Raw genomic sequence first — 13,974 nt, 5'->3', positions numbered from 1 at the left:
TCCCCGGCATTCCCGCTACTTTACAAAACCAGTTTGACTTGTATTATTGACTTGGAAAAGACAGATGTACACAACAAAAAACTGTGGTGTTAACCGGTGTACATAGAGGACCACATCAGTTCTTTTACACCGGTGTTAAGTTGGTGGTATTAGTCTTACAACTATAGGTGTTATTACAACACCTTTGGTTGTTACATTTACACTCTTTTGTGTTATGTTCAATCTCTAGGTTGTAATTTTAACGCCTCATGGTGTGGTCCTCTATAAATAACAATTGGTGTCAGTTTTAACACCACAGTATTTACAGTGTATGTGACATCAGTTAAAATGATTCCTGAAGAAAGTTTTTTGTTGTTGTTGTTGTTTATTCAAGCCCACGGGAGCCCTCCGAATTTAGCCTATCCCTCTCCATATTTCGACACAAAATGCAAAATATCATGTTTTAATTCAATTCAATTCAAGTTTATTTTGCTCTCTGCATAAAAATGAACACAAATGTGGTAAAATACATAGGAACAAAGTTTACATATCAACAACGACATAAAAAAAGCATTGGGAGGGAAGCAGCCAAAAAGGAAAAGAATATCCTTATAAAAAGGCCGACCCAACTTACTTTAAAAAGAATAATAATTATTGACAAAAGCCATCGGCAAGGTAAATTGCGTATTTTGTTATAATAACTCATTTTTTTATCTCTATATTATTATATATACATTCATCACTATTGATATTATTAAGATTATTATTATTATTAATATTTTTATAATATCATTATTGCTCTGCCGTTTGTAATAATGCTCCAGCACAGTAAAGGCTATAACCCAACAGGAGCATGCCTAGGACACCCTTTCCCCCTTTTGCTTTTATATATTCAAAAATAGTTGATTGTCTTTAGAACTCTTAAAACATTACTTTTGTTTGCATTGATATCTTGGAATAGATTGAGAAGAAAATATTCGACAATTGACACGTAGAAGAGCTGTGGTACATTGAAGAACAGTCACACGTAAGCTCTAAAATACTCAAATCCCCTTATTGATTAAATTTAAATGTTTTTAGAGCCCAATCGGAAGAAAGATACATTTCTACTACACACAGTAAAGCCTATTTAGGTTTTCCTCTTGAAAAAACAAACAAAGAAGGCATTGTTTTTTATCGCATAAAACAAGTTCTTTACATGACGGTGGCCTTTAGAAGTTGCCCAACCCTTTATTTTGTTTTGACAATATATATAAAATATTGTCGAAATCAAGCCCTCATCTGGAAAAGGGCACTTTTTAAAGGTAGCATCTACATACTATGGAGGAGGCCATGGCACTAAGAAGCGGGGGCTGAAGCACCCGCAAGATTTTCCGGGGGGGGGTGCTGCGTGTATTATTCTCCATAGACAGCACCCTCTGGAGTTCCGGCAGATGTGACAAAACAAAAAAAAAACCGTTACCAAAATAACCTTCATTTTGAAGTGCAATCTTTCTTTGAAAAAAATAATAAACATGTTCGACAAGTGATTTAAATAGGCATTAACATACATGTCAAGTTTAAATCAATATAATCAATATCATTAAATATCATAAAATCAATATAATTATATATCATAAAAAAAATGGCGGGGTCCACTGAAAAGCAAAGCTTGTAGAATGTGGACCCCTCAAAAAATAGATACTAGGAATATTGGAATATAACTAAAGGAAAACATGAAGTTAACTAATAAGGTAAATAATAATAATAAATAACACGAAAAAAAACATAACACAGGAACATGAGGTGGAAAATTGACAATGGAAAATATTCAACAAAACCACAATTCTTGCATTACCTTTTCAAAAACTGTATTCGAGACTCAGATTTAAATCGATAACGATCAACGTAATTCTTAGGATAAAAAAACATCGACGTGACCTATTATCCCAAAGTAACAAGTCGCCTGAAATCAATGATAGATTTTTATTGAACGTGGAAAGCTATATATGTAAATTGGCGAAAATCGATCCGAAATAACCAACTTATTATTTGGAAGAAATTCGCTGAGAGCGTCAGAGAAGAAAATCAAATCAAATGTTTTTGGTGTATATTTCAGCATGAGATATAACTACTATACAAAATTAGTGAAACTTCAAATAGTCCGAAAATTTGATAAAAATCAGTCGTCGGTACTGACTTTATCACAAAATCTTTGAAAGGAACAATTATATTGTCTAAAAGAAAACCATCATGCACGGATGTAGAGTCGGATTTTTACTGGTTACGAATTCGCAAAAAAAGCTAGTTGGACAAGATTTCACTCCCCCCCCCCCCGAAAAAAGAAGAAGTCATGATCGCCCATTTTACGAGGTGCACAATTCCGCATACATTCGTAATTCCGAAGCTTCGTTATTCCGAAGGTTCGGTTATTCCGAAGGTTCGTAATTCCGAAGGTTCCTTAATCCGAAAACAGAATAGGGTTCGTAATTCCGAAGGTTCGTTAGTCCGAAAACAAAATGAGGTTCGTAATTCCGAGGGTTCGTTAATCCGAAAAGGAAATGAGGTTCGCAATTCCGAAGGTTCGTAAATCTGAATAAGAAATAAGGTTCGTTAATCTAAAAGGTTCGTATTTCCGAAAATAAAATGACATTTGTTTCCTTGATGGTTTTTATCACAGAGGTGAGAATTGTATGGGTAACTGTGTTTCATTCCGTGTAAGAAGGTCTGCTATACTTGTGAAGTCAGTGGGGAAGGTCGTGGACACTCGGTCTTGTGGGAAGTTCCTCCCAGGGTATACTGACGTTACTGCATGCATGGACCTACTAGCAAATGCTGCATGTAATCAATTTTTGACAAAAGGTAGTTATTGAAATCATAGAAGGGTAATTGAGGCTCCGGTGTAAATAAGACCCTCAGTTAGATTTATACAAATGTGTCAAATGGATTGTTTTTTTTGTATGGTATATTCCTCAGCACATATTTTGAGCATGGAAAATCTCTTGTAGCCAAATGGACATGGCCAGGAGGAGTACAAACGTAGCAGCACCTGAAATAAAATTTGAAGGCAGCATCGCCGCTTTAAAAAGGCGAGTGCGTATACACCTTGTAATGAGTATATATACATTTTTTATGTATTTTTGTTTATTTTGTCAGTGTTTATTGCACATGCCGGTATTGTATTAAAATTCACCTCTTTTTTCTGACTGGAAGCCTATGAACTTAACATGCACGACTGGGCAAATGAGCCCACCCCCTCCTGTTTAAAACAGAATGAGCACCGCATGGTTACATGTGGTAAAACAGTAAAACAACCAAGAGTAGACATTTTTGTACTTAGTTTATCTTGTTCTATCTTGTTTTATGCACTATGCGAAGGAATAAAGAGGTGACATCATAAATTTAATATTTTTGGACACTGAGAGCGAACGAAAAGTTGCCATCTGTTTTGATGATGGGAACTTGATTTGTCAGATTTGTTATTGGTGGCGCGATCTCATGTTTGATGGAAGGGATAGAAGCGATTGTGGGCAGAAGCAATTCTCGTCGTTTTTGGAGAAAGTCCCGTTTCGCTAATCCAAGGAAAATAAGTCTGACTGCTTATGAGAGGGAAACTGAATGCGCATGATAGCGTACATTTTCCCCATTATTTTTTCCTAAACTTCTTGCTGTTCTGGAGCTAGATTGAGCAGGCTCTCAGCGGTTGACGTGATCCTTTCCGCATTCATTCGTAATTCCGAAGCTTCGTAATTCCAAAGGTTCGGTTATTCCATAGAGCTATTAATTATTCCGATTGTTCGTATTTCCGAAGGTTCGTAATTCGTCAATCCGAAAACGAAATAAGGTTCGTAAAAATCCAATAACAAAATGAGGTTCGTAATTCCGAAGGTTTGTCAATCCGAAAACGAAATAAGGTTCGTTAATCCGAAAACGAAATAAGGTTCGTTAATCCGAAAACGAAATAAGGTTCGTAATTCCGAAGGTTCGTTAATCCGAAAACGAAATGAGGTTCGTAATTCCGAAGGTTCGTTAGTCCGAAAACGAAATGAGGTTCGTAATTCCGAGGGTTCGTTAATCCGAAAACGAAATGAGGTTCGCAATTCCGAAGGTTCGTTAATCCAATAACAAAATGAGGTTCGTAATTCAGAAGGTTTGTCAATCCGAAAACGAAATAAGGTTCTTTAATCCGAAGGTTTTTAATCCGAAAACGAAATAGGTTCGTTAATCCGAAAACGAAATAAGGTTCGTTAATCTGAAAACGAAATAAGGTTCGTAATTCCGAAGGTTCGTTAATCCGAAAACGAAATGAGGTTCGTAATTCCGAAGGTTCGTCAATCCGAAAACGAAATAAGGTTCGTAATTCCGAAGGTTTTTTAATCCGAAAACGAAATAAGGTTCGTAATTCCGAAGGTTCGTTAATCCAATAACAAAATGAGGTTCGTAATTCAGAAGGTTTGTCAATCCGAAAACGAAATAAGGTTCTTTAATCCGAAAACGAAATAAGGTTCGTTAATCCGAAAACGAAATAAGGTTCGTTAATCCAAAAGCGAAATAAGGATCGTAATTCTGAAGGTTCGTCAATCCAAAAACGAAATAAGGTTCGTTAATCCAAAAATAAAATAAGGTTCGTATTTCCGAAAATGAAAATTATTAATTTTGGTTACAAAAACGGTGTTATCATTACAAGATTACACGTTATTATGCAATAATAGCAATAACGATCGATGATACATGCGTGTGTTGTGGCCAAAAGCATGTATTTCATTAAGAATAGGCGCCCTGATCAAGCACATCAAGCTAATTTCGATTTCATCTGAGCAATTGCTGCCTAAGCAAATGGTTTAGAGATGCAGGGGATCAAGTGTGTTAATTGGTCGCGTGCGAGTAACCTCTGGATGATAGGATTTGTATTGGAGGGGATGCCATTCTTAATAACAGCTTCTGCTGGTAATAAAAATAAAAATAATACTAATAATGATCCTTGTGAGATGTTGAAGCGCGAATCGCAAGCTCAAACTAGTTGACATTTCATGTAACAAGACGTGAACTTTAACATTAGGAGTATTTTTTTTTTATCGTGAGAAAGATGTGTATCTTTCTAAAGAATTAACTCGGGGGCGAGCTGTGATTTGTTTATACAGTGCGTATCAAAAAAAAGTTTACACTTTGAAAAAGCCCTGGGAATTCAAAAATATACAACATGTGGGTAATTTTTTCACATATAATTATGGGTTTGGGTCTCATCTATCAATTGAAAGTAAAACTTTTGACAGAATGTTACACTTGAGTGAGCACTGTCCATTTTTGTAAAGCTCGCAGAAATCTGTTTGCGCAGAAATGCTTGTTTTCACGCTGTGTCAAGGGGAAAGGGCGAAATCAAACTTACCCTGCGAAGCATTTCTCATAAATTTCCCTAGCACTTTTAGCCAATTGAAATAAAACAGATACATTCAAGCATTTTGTAACAATTTTGCCGCCCAAATTTGAAATTTCAACACTTAGTAAGCACAACCTTTACCCTTTTTGTGCCAGCTGGATCTGAGGACATAACTGAATCTGAACAAAAGTTTATATCAGCCATCTCCAGCATTTTCACTAAGTTTTTATCATTTAAAGTGGCTTTCATTTCATTCTTCATTTAATACTTGTTTCTCCACACTTTTCCCAAGCTTGGCAATGATTAATATATGAAAATCAAGCCTAAGCCATTTCATGTAAATCACAGCTCAGTGTAAAGCAAATATCGTCACGATGGACTCGGTGTGTGGGGGAGTGGGGTGGGGCGCAATGCACTCTTCGAAGTGTTTTGGGCAAGGAAACAAGTTTAAAAAGGTAAAAGATATCTTCAAATCAATTTTAATAGCTAAATTCCACGTGTTCTTCATGATTAAGGTCTACTTTTATTCGCATAACTATTTCAAAGTTCTGCGCAAATCATTTTTCACCAACTTTTCAAAAGTAAGTGGTGCTCACTCAAGCGGAAATATTTTTCGACAGTTATATCGTCATTTGCTTAAATGGATCTGTACCAATGCTAAAATGTGGAAAAATCGTCAGGATATTACAAATATATGATTTTACAGGATTTTTTCTAAGTGTAAACTTTTTTTTGATACGCACTGTATACAGACCTGGGGCCCGTTGCATAAAACTTTTTACCTGAGAAAACTCAGATTGTTTTTATCGGAGTTTTTGCCCTGTGCTAAAGTCAATTGCGGAAATGAGACTAACCTTAGTTTTCAGTTTTTACCATAGTAAAAAGTTTTATGCAACAGGCTTCTAAGTAATCTTTTATGGACTGCATTTAATGACTCATGAATAGAATATATGTCTCACGAACTAAATAATGAGAGCGCGAACCTAAAGCATAAAATTTGTGATATTCCACCTGAAAACTGGACATTTTATACTTTTTTGTAACCAGGAATAGTTTCTCAATAAACAATACTTGATAGGAGCGAGAAACGTGAGCCAAACTTTTCCGATTTTCCAACCTGAAAACTGGACATTCTAAGCATTCTTGTAAAAAAAATTATAATAGCTGGGAGAACAGTTTTCAGAACTGAAGTGGCTTCCCTGGGTAAATAATATCAATATCATTATTATCATTATTACCATTCTAGGCCTACATGAAATTTCCAATAGTTTGAGCACGTGATTCTCACAAGGATGCCCTTTTAACAGTAATTGACCAAAAAGGCGAATTTTACATCTTCAGATTTGATTTCTTTCCCCCAAAACCGCTTGCTCACTACCCTCGCAGAAATGAAACGTAAATACATAATTTATCACTAAGTGATCACTTAATCTTTTTGCTCAATTCAATTACTACAAAACACACAACCTCTTTATACAGATGACGATCTCATGGTGAAAATATACGTTTGCACCAAATCGCCCCATAATGGCCACTTTTTTGGCTCCCCCCCCCCTCAGGAAAATATGTTCCGCCGCCACTGGTTGAAACACGCATCGTCTTCTTGGCTAACTGCAAAAAGTTCTTGAAATGTCCCCTTTAGATCAGGTCAGAGCTTATATATTTAAAATTTCTGTTTGCGCTTCTTGCTCGCAGTTATTATCTAAATTTAGTTAAATAGGCATCGCGTTTTGAAGATCACTAACATATTGCCCATATTATTAATAAAAATATAGCTCGCGCTCGCATTATTTAAAAAAGGTTTATCATGTCATTACATATTTACTTTATTTTATAAGTATAAAGCTAATTATTGACTGTTAGGACTACCCTTTCAAAGAAACAAACAAAAATCAACTTTAAGCTACCGATCGAGGAAAATATGGCTGAAAATAAAAATGCCCCCCCCCCTATTTGACGAAAGTTGGATCCGCTGGGAGGGAGGCAAGGGGCACTTGCATCCCAAAATGAAATAAAAAACATGGAAATTAATATTTCCCAAAATGAGAAAGTTCCTTTTTCAAAAATAAATATGCCGTTTTCGTTTTTTTCCGAAGTTAAGTTAAGTTTTTAGGCTGGAATATTTCAAATTTTCAGCTTCAGCTTTGCACTCTTCTATCGACTGGTGAAATATGTATCCTAAAGAGGTCACTAAATGCTTTCTTTAACAGGTTCCTTTTCTGGTATGTTTAAGCTCGCGTTTTGTGCTCGTGTTATTTTTTTTAGTTAGATGCACATCTTTTTAATGACAGCAGAAATCTGCTCGGATTTTTAATAACTTATTTTCATTTTTTATTGAAATACCCTAAAGTTTTAGCTTGTGATTCACGCTCGCAACACCTCGCAATAATGCCATTTTAAGAATAATTGACCCCAAAAAACGTTTTACAACTTCACCTTTGAATTTGTTTTACCAAGCCGCTCGCTCATTACACTCTCTCCCGAAAATAAAGCCTAAATATACGTTTTGCCATAACAAGAAATCACTTCAAAAAGGTTTTTCTCTACTTAATCACTATCAAACACACAATGACTTCAAGCAGATGATAATCTTAAGGTGAAAATGTCACCAAAGTTTTTGACGTATGAGTTTCATTTTTTTGATTTACCCCCGAAACTAAAATTCGTTCGGCCGCCCTTGCCTTCCCATCCTCATAACAATTGAACGGCAACAGTGTCCCCCGCCCCCTCCCCCTTGCCTCTGCCTCTGCTTTCCCGGTTTTCATTTTTCGGATTAACGAACCTTATTTCGTTTTCGGATTAACGAACCTTCGGAAAAACGAACCTTATTTCGTTTTCGGATTTACGAACCTTCGGAAAAACGAACCTTATTTCGTTTTTAGATTAACGAACCTTCGGAACAACGAACCTTATTTCGTTTTCGGATTAACGAACCTTCGGAACAACGAACCCTTATTTCGTTTTCGGATTAACGAACCTTATTTCGTTTTCGGATTATCGAACCTTCGGAACAACGAACCTTATTTCGTTTTCGGATTATCGAACCTTCGGAATAACGAACCGTCGGAAAAACGCCACAAATGTTCGGATTAACGAACCCTTTTTCGTTTTCGGATTAAGAACATCGAGGTATAGGCAATTCACGTGTTTCGGAATTACGAAGTGTACCCGATCCTTTCAAAAGATGGCAGGCAACGGAATCTCCGAAAACCAGAAATAACTGCAAATTTGTAGCCGAACGTTATTTGTATCTTTATTTTAAATCAACACTGGAATGTCATAATGTTGTGTTATTTATTCACTTTTGAAATGAAAGAATTCATGTTTATATCATCATATTTTTAAAAAGACGTCCACAGTATTGTCTTCCTTCACATTTAAAAAGGTAGAGTGATCTTTGATAGGGAACTACATTTAGTGACTTAACGCCCTCTCTTGAAAAAATATAGAGGGATTGTCATTTACTTTTTGTAACTTAATCGACCATTTTACATTAAACTTTTGATGGCTGACATTTTGCATTTTGGAACAAAGTATGTCATTTGATTTTCTTCATTGTATTTAATTATTTTGTTATTGACATCGTAAAGAGAATGGTGATCTGAAGATTAGTTATTTTCAAAACAGCTTTAATTATATGCCCGATTTTAAAGCGGCCTTTGTTAACATTGGATTTATGATTTATTGTTGCTATTTTACATTACACTTGACCTGTATAAGGAAGGAATTGTTCAAACTCGTAAAGATGAATTTCATCAAATATGTACACATAAATACTATACGTGACGAGGCTTTCGAAATGGAAATATATAATTTTATGAACTGATTGACATGGGGAATATTAATTCTTGATACCCTTGCTTATTTGCCCTTGCCCCATGATTGTTTTACAGCTGTATATGCATACGTTGGCTTTTTAAGCCACCATCGTCTTGATGAGAGACATTGGCCGTGATCGAAAGGCACTGGATATAAGGACTTGATCATCGGACACAAATAGTCTGCCGTTTGCGAGGACTAGCTACCTCTTAGATCGACGAATTTTCATTCGCAGTATTCAAGAACCAAGAACAAACGGACTGATCCATTAAGCGGATTATTTATAAAGAAGTTAAATACTTTGCTATGGAGTAAAGGCCCTCAGAAGCACAGCTTTCTAATTATTTCATATTTCCAGAATCGTTTGTTGTCAACCTTTATGATACAGATATTGACTGATGGGGTGTGTAATATAAACATTCTTTGGACTGCCGGATTTGTATTTTCCCGAGGGGTTATATTTCCCGAAGCGCGCAGCGCTGAGGAAAAATATGATCACGAGGGAAAATATTAATCCTTTAGGTGGTCCAATTTTTTTTTTCCACATCCCATCAGTCAATATCTGTTATATTAGCCTCTAATGATGAAGATAAAGTTAGGCCAAACGATGCGTGCATCATGTTTATGATATCCACAGTGATTGATTGAACTGGTATAGATCTAACATTGGATCTTGATCTATAAATATCTACGTAACGTTAGTCTAACGCAGTGAATGACCCTTTTCTAATCAAATCAACTTTGTTTAGGCCTAGCCCTAGTTCTAAATCTAAGTCCGAGCCCAGTCCAGGTTCAAGACCCAAGGCAGGCCGATAATACATGGTAACATCTAATCCACAAGAGGGCGCCACACACGTAGACAAATATATTCATGGACCGATTGGTCAATATACTCATCGAAGGTGGACCTGCTGGGAAAATACATTGATTTCGATCATATCACGTGATGCGCTATTGACCAATCGCGCTTGGCTATCTGTCTTGGCTATATAATATAAATTATTACATTTGTTGTATATTATGTGACTTATATTGATTTAAATGTACAAGCTTAGACGATTTGTCTTCTTGAATTAAAACTTGATCTAACTTGTAACTTTTCGATTTCTGAACGATTCGTTTTTATGTTTGTATCGCCATATGAAATACTTTCCTCTATATATCTGTGACACATGGCATACGAGCCCGTTAGGAAATGCACATTCCTGTCTGCTAATTCGGCACACCTCTTCTTAAGACATGAATCTGATAAACTGGATTTTGTTGACTTGTGGGAAAACGAAATAAATGTAGGGTTTGGCAGCGATTGCAGCTGTAACCAAACAACTTCAATATCCTTGAAATGGGACTATTTTTGTTAAGGATTTGGACAGAAAAAAAATCTCTTGAGCCCTCTATAACTCTTCCCAAATCTTGGTTTGCCTCTAGTGTCAAACAATTGTGCAGTATATCGTGGGTTTTTCCCCCAAAAATAATACTAATTATAACAACAAAATGATGTATCCGCCATCGCTCATCAGGCAAGGATTTTGAAGCGATTCGGCAACTATAGACAGAGTCATCTACAGTGACAACACACAAAGACAACCCTTGCATTTGTATTTCCATCTGATTTGTTTTAATTAATATTCTACAAAGCCTGAAATTTACCCCTCCGTTTCCCCGGGCTCTCACTCTCTTTCTGTTCTCTATCTCTGCTTTTCCTGCCCTCGCTATATGCTTCTTTCAATGAAAAAAAAAACAGAAAAAAGAGGGGTCGGGTTAGCGTTTCGTGAAAGGACTTGCAAGTTTCATCCGACAAGTATTGTTTTTGAAACGCTCTCGTGGGCTCAGGGTCGTGTAACTCTATCATAAACCTATATATTATTCAGTGAGGGGGTGGGGAATTTACAGTTATGTCTTCTTGCCTCCCCCTCCCTCAGAAAAAAATACCGTGGCTCTTCTTGTGTGTATTTTTTTGGATGGGTAAGGTACAGTGAAATGAAGAAACGATAAAAATCCTACTCTTAGACAAGGGGCGGGCACCATGGTATTTTTGGGGGGCGGTGGAGAGACGAATCTATTTTCCCGGTGCCAGGTAAAAATGGCAGAAGTAAAAATGGCAGAGGTAATAATGGCAGAGGTGAAATGGCAGAGGTAAAAATGGCAGAGGTAAAAATGAAAGAGGTAATAATGGCAGAAGTAAAAATGACAGAGGTTATAGTGGCAGAGGTTAAAATGGCAGAGGTAAAAAAGGCAGATGTAAAAATGTGAGAGGTCATAATGGCAGAGGTGAAATGGCAGAGGTAAAAATGGCAGAGGTAAAAATGACAGAGGTAAAAATAGCAGAGGTAAAATGGCAGAGGTAATAATGGCAGAAGTAAAATGGCAGGGGTTATATTGGGAGAGGTAAAAATGACACCTCTAGGTAAAATACGGTCAGTCTTAAACCCCCATGCAATGAAATGTCAAAAAGCCCCCGCATATAAAATCCTGAAATTTTTTCCGAATTTTAACCTTGGTAGAGACACATTTGAGCAAATTACGATATAACTGTCGCAAAATATTTCCGCTTGAGTGAGCACTGCTTACTTTTGAAAAGTTAGTGAAAAATGGGGTGCTGGTTTGTTAAAAAGCCGAGAAAAAAAGTTATCACTCCAAAATGAAAGGGGATTTGGTTAAGGAGGAAAATGACACAAAAAATTATTTCAACTTGATGAAGTTCTTTTAGGTCAGAAAAAGAATTACCAAAAAATAATAAAAAAATAAATAAACAGTGTTCTTTCTTCTGTTTTGAAAAATATCATACAGAGATTTGTATCAAGTCTCTACATGTTAGCATACCAAGCTAATTATCAAGAGGGTGCTGCTTATGGTGTACAAAATACCCAACAGCACTTCCGCTTCCAAGGGTTATGACCATCAAGGCGTTTATATCATATTGGATGCTGTGGTAAAGGTTCAGGGTCTTCTTTTATGCAAAGAATCTGAACCAGACGGTCTCCCTCGATCGACCCCAAATTGGTTTACCAGTCAAAACAAGATTATTATTGATTTTCATAATCAGTTACATATTCAGTGCCAAGACTGGGAACGCATGCTTATTGTCATTCAATCATCTAAAAAGAATAGTACAGACGACATTAAAATTAAGGACATAATATTTAACCACAATCATTTGTGACAATTTCAACGTCTAAGCTTTCCCCGCTATGTTCTCTATGTCTTTCCCCGCCCTCTAACCCTCTCTGTTTCTCCACCTCTCTTATGTCTACTCTTCCTCCTTTTTGCACCGGCAAATCTGGCAAAACTTTAGATATAAAAAAAACAGCCAGACAAAAAGGAAAGTTATAAAATGATAAATTAGAATAGTGCAGTTTCATTTTGCTCCTGATAAATTGAATGAAAAAAATCTGTTGTTTGATTTCTTTTTAAAGGTCAATCCACCTAAGTGAAATGTTGATTTGAATCAAAAGAGAAAAATCAGACAAACACAATGCTGAAAATTTCATCACAATCGGATGTAAACTAAAACAGTTATTACATGTCAAAGTTCAGTATATTTTTAACAAATTAGTTATATGAACGAGACAGTTACATGCAAATGAGAGAGTCGATGATGTCACTCACTCACTATTTCTGTTGTTGTTCATTGTTTGAATTATACAATATTTCAATTTTTACGAATTTGACGATTAGGGCCTTCTTGCCTGAAGCACAGAATGTTAAAATAATGGAATTCCACGTGTTCATGGAGGAATGAAACTTTATTTCACATGACAATGACGAGAAAACCAAAATATTTCATATTTCATATAATAAAATACAAAAGAAATAGTGAATGAGTGATGTCATCAGTTCTTCATTCGCATACCGCCCGAGATGTGCATATACCTGTTTTGTGAAATGAAGCGAAACTTTAAAATGCCATGATTTTCTTATTTTACATCCAAATTTGATGGAATTTTCAGTGTTATGCTTGTTGAATTTTTTCTCTTTTTATTCAGATCAAGTTTTTGTTCGGATGGACTTGTCCTTTAAAAAGCGTTCAAGGTACACCTCCAACGAATTCGTAAATAGCATTGTTGATGAAATGCCTAACCCTGATATGCACTTCTTATTTAATGTTTGTACATACGGGGGCTTTTTGACAATTCATTGCATGGGGTTTAAGACTGGCCATATTTTACCTAGAGCTGTCATTTTAGCCCCTGCCATTTTACCTCTGCCATTTTCACCTCTGCCATTTTTACCTCTGCCATTTTTACCCCTGCCATTTTTACCTCTGCCATTATTACATCTGCCATGTCTGCCATTTTTTACACCAAGCCATCTTCCTTATATGAATTACAGTGGTAAATTAGAATTAAGGGAATAGTATCTCTAGTTTCTCTAAAGATCTCCTTTCCCCTCAAACTTTTGTAAATGACAGGGGCAGTCGCACCCCTGCCCCATTTATCACCAACCCAATTGGCACAGTTATTAAATAACAGACAAAATGTATGCCGGGAGTTGAAACCGAACTTACTGAAAATGAGCTTCTTGTTGGGAAGAAATCATAAAAGGAAAGGAAATGCCGAAGGGGCATTAGACATAGATAAGCCGGTAGGCGCCCTTTCAATATCAAAGAAAGGTACACCTTTTTATTGACATTTTGACAAAGAAGCGGGTTGTTTGTGCGGACATTCTTTCAGCATGTTCAGAGTCGCCTCTGTGAAGTTCATTTTTTGTGAACAATCTTTCCCCTTTTTCTAACACACAATGAAGGGCGTAACGGTAAAAATTCCTTCCATTGATAGAATTATTTATTTTCATAATCACAATGGCATATCTTTTATTAT

The sequence above is a fragment of the Lytechinus variegatus genome, chromosome 9, assembly GCF_018143015.1.
Source record: "Lytechinus variegatus isolate NC3 chromosome 9, Lvar_3.0, whole genome shotgun sequence".
NCBI lineage: Eukaryota > Metazoa > Echinodermata > Echinoidea > Temnopleuroida > Toxopneustidae > Lytechinus > Lytechinus variegatus.
This window is presented reverse-complemented; position numbering follows the sequence as displayed.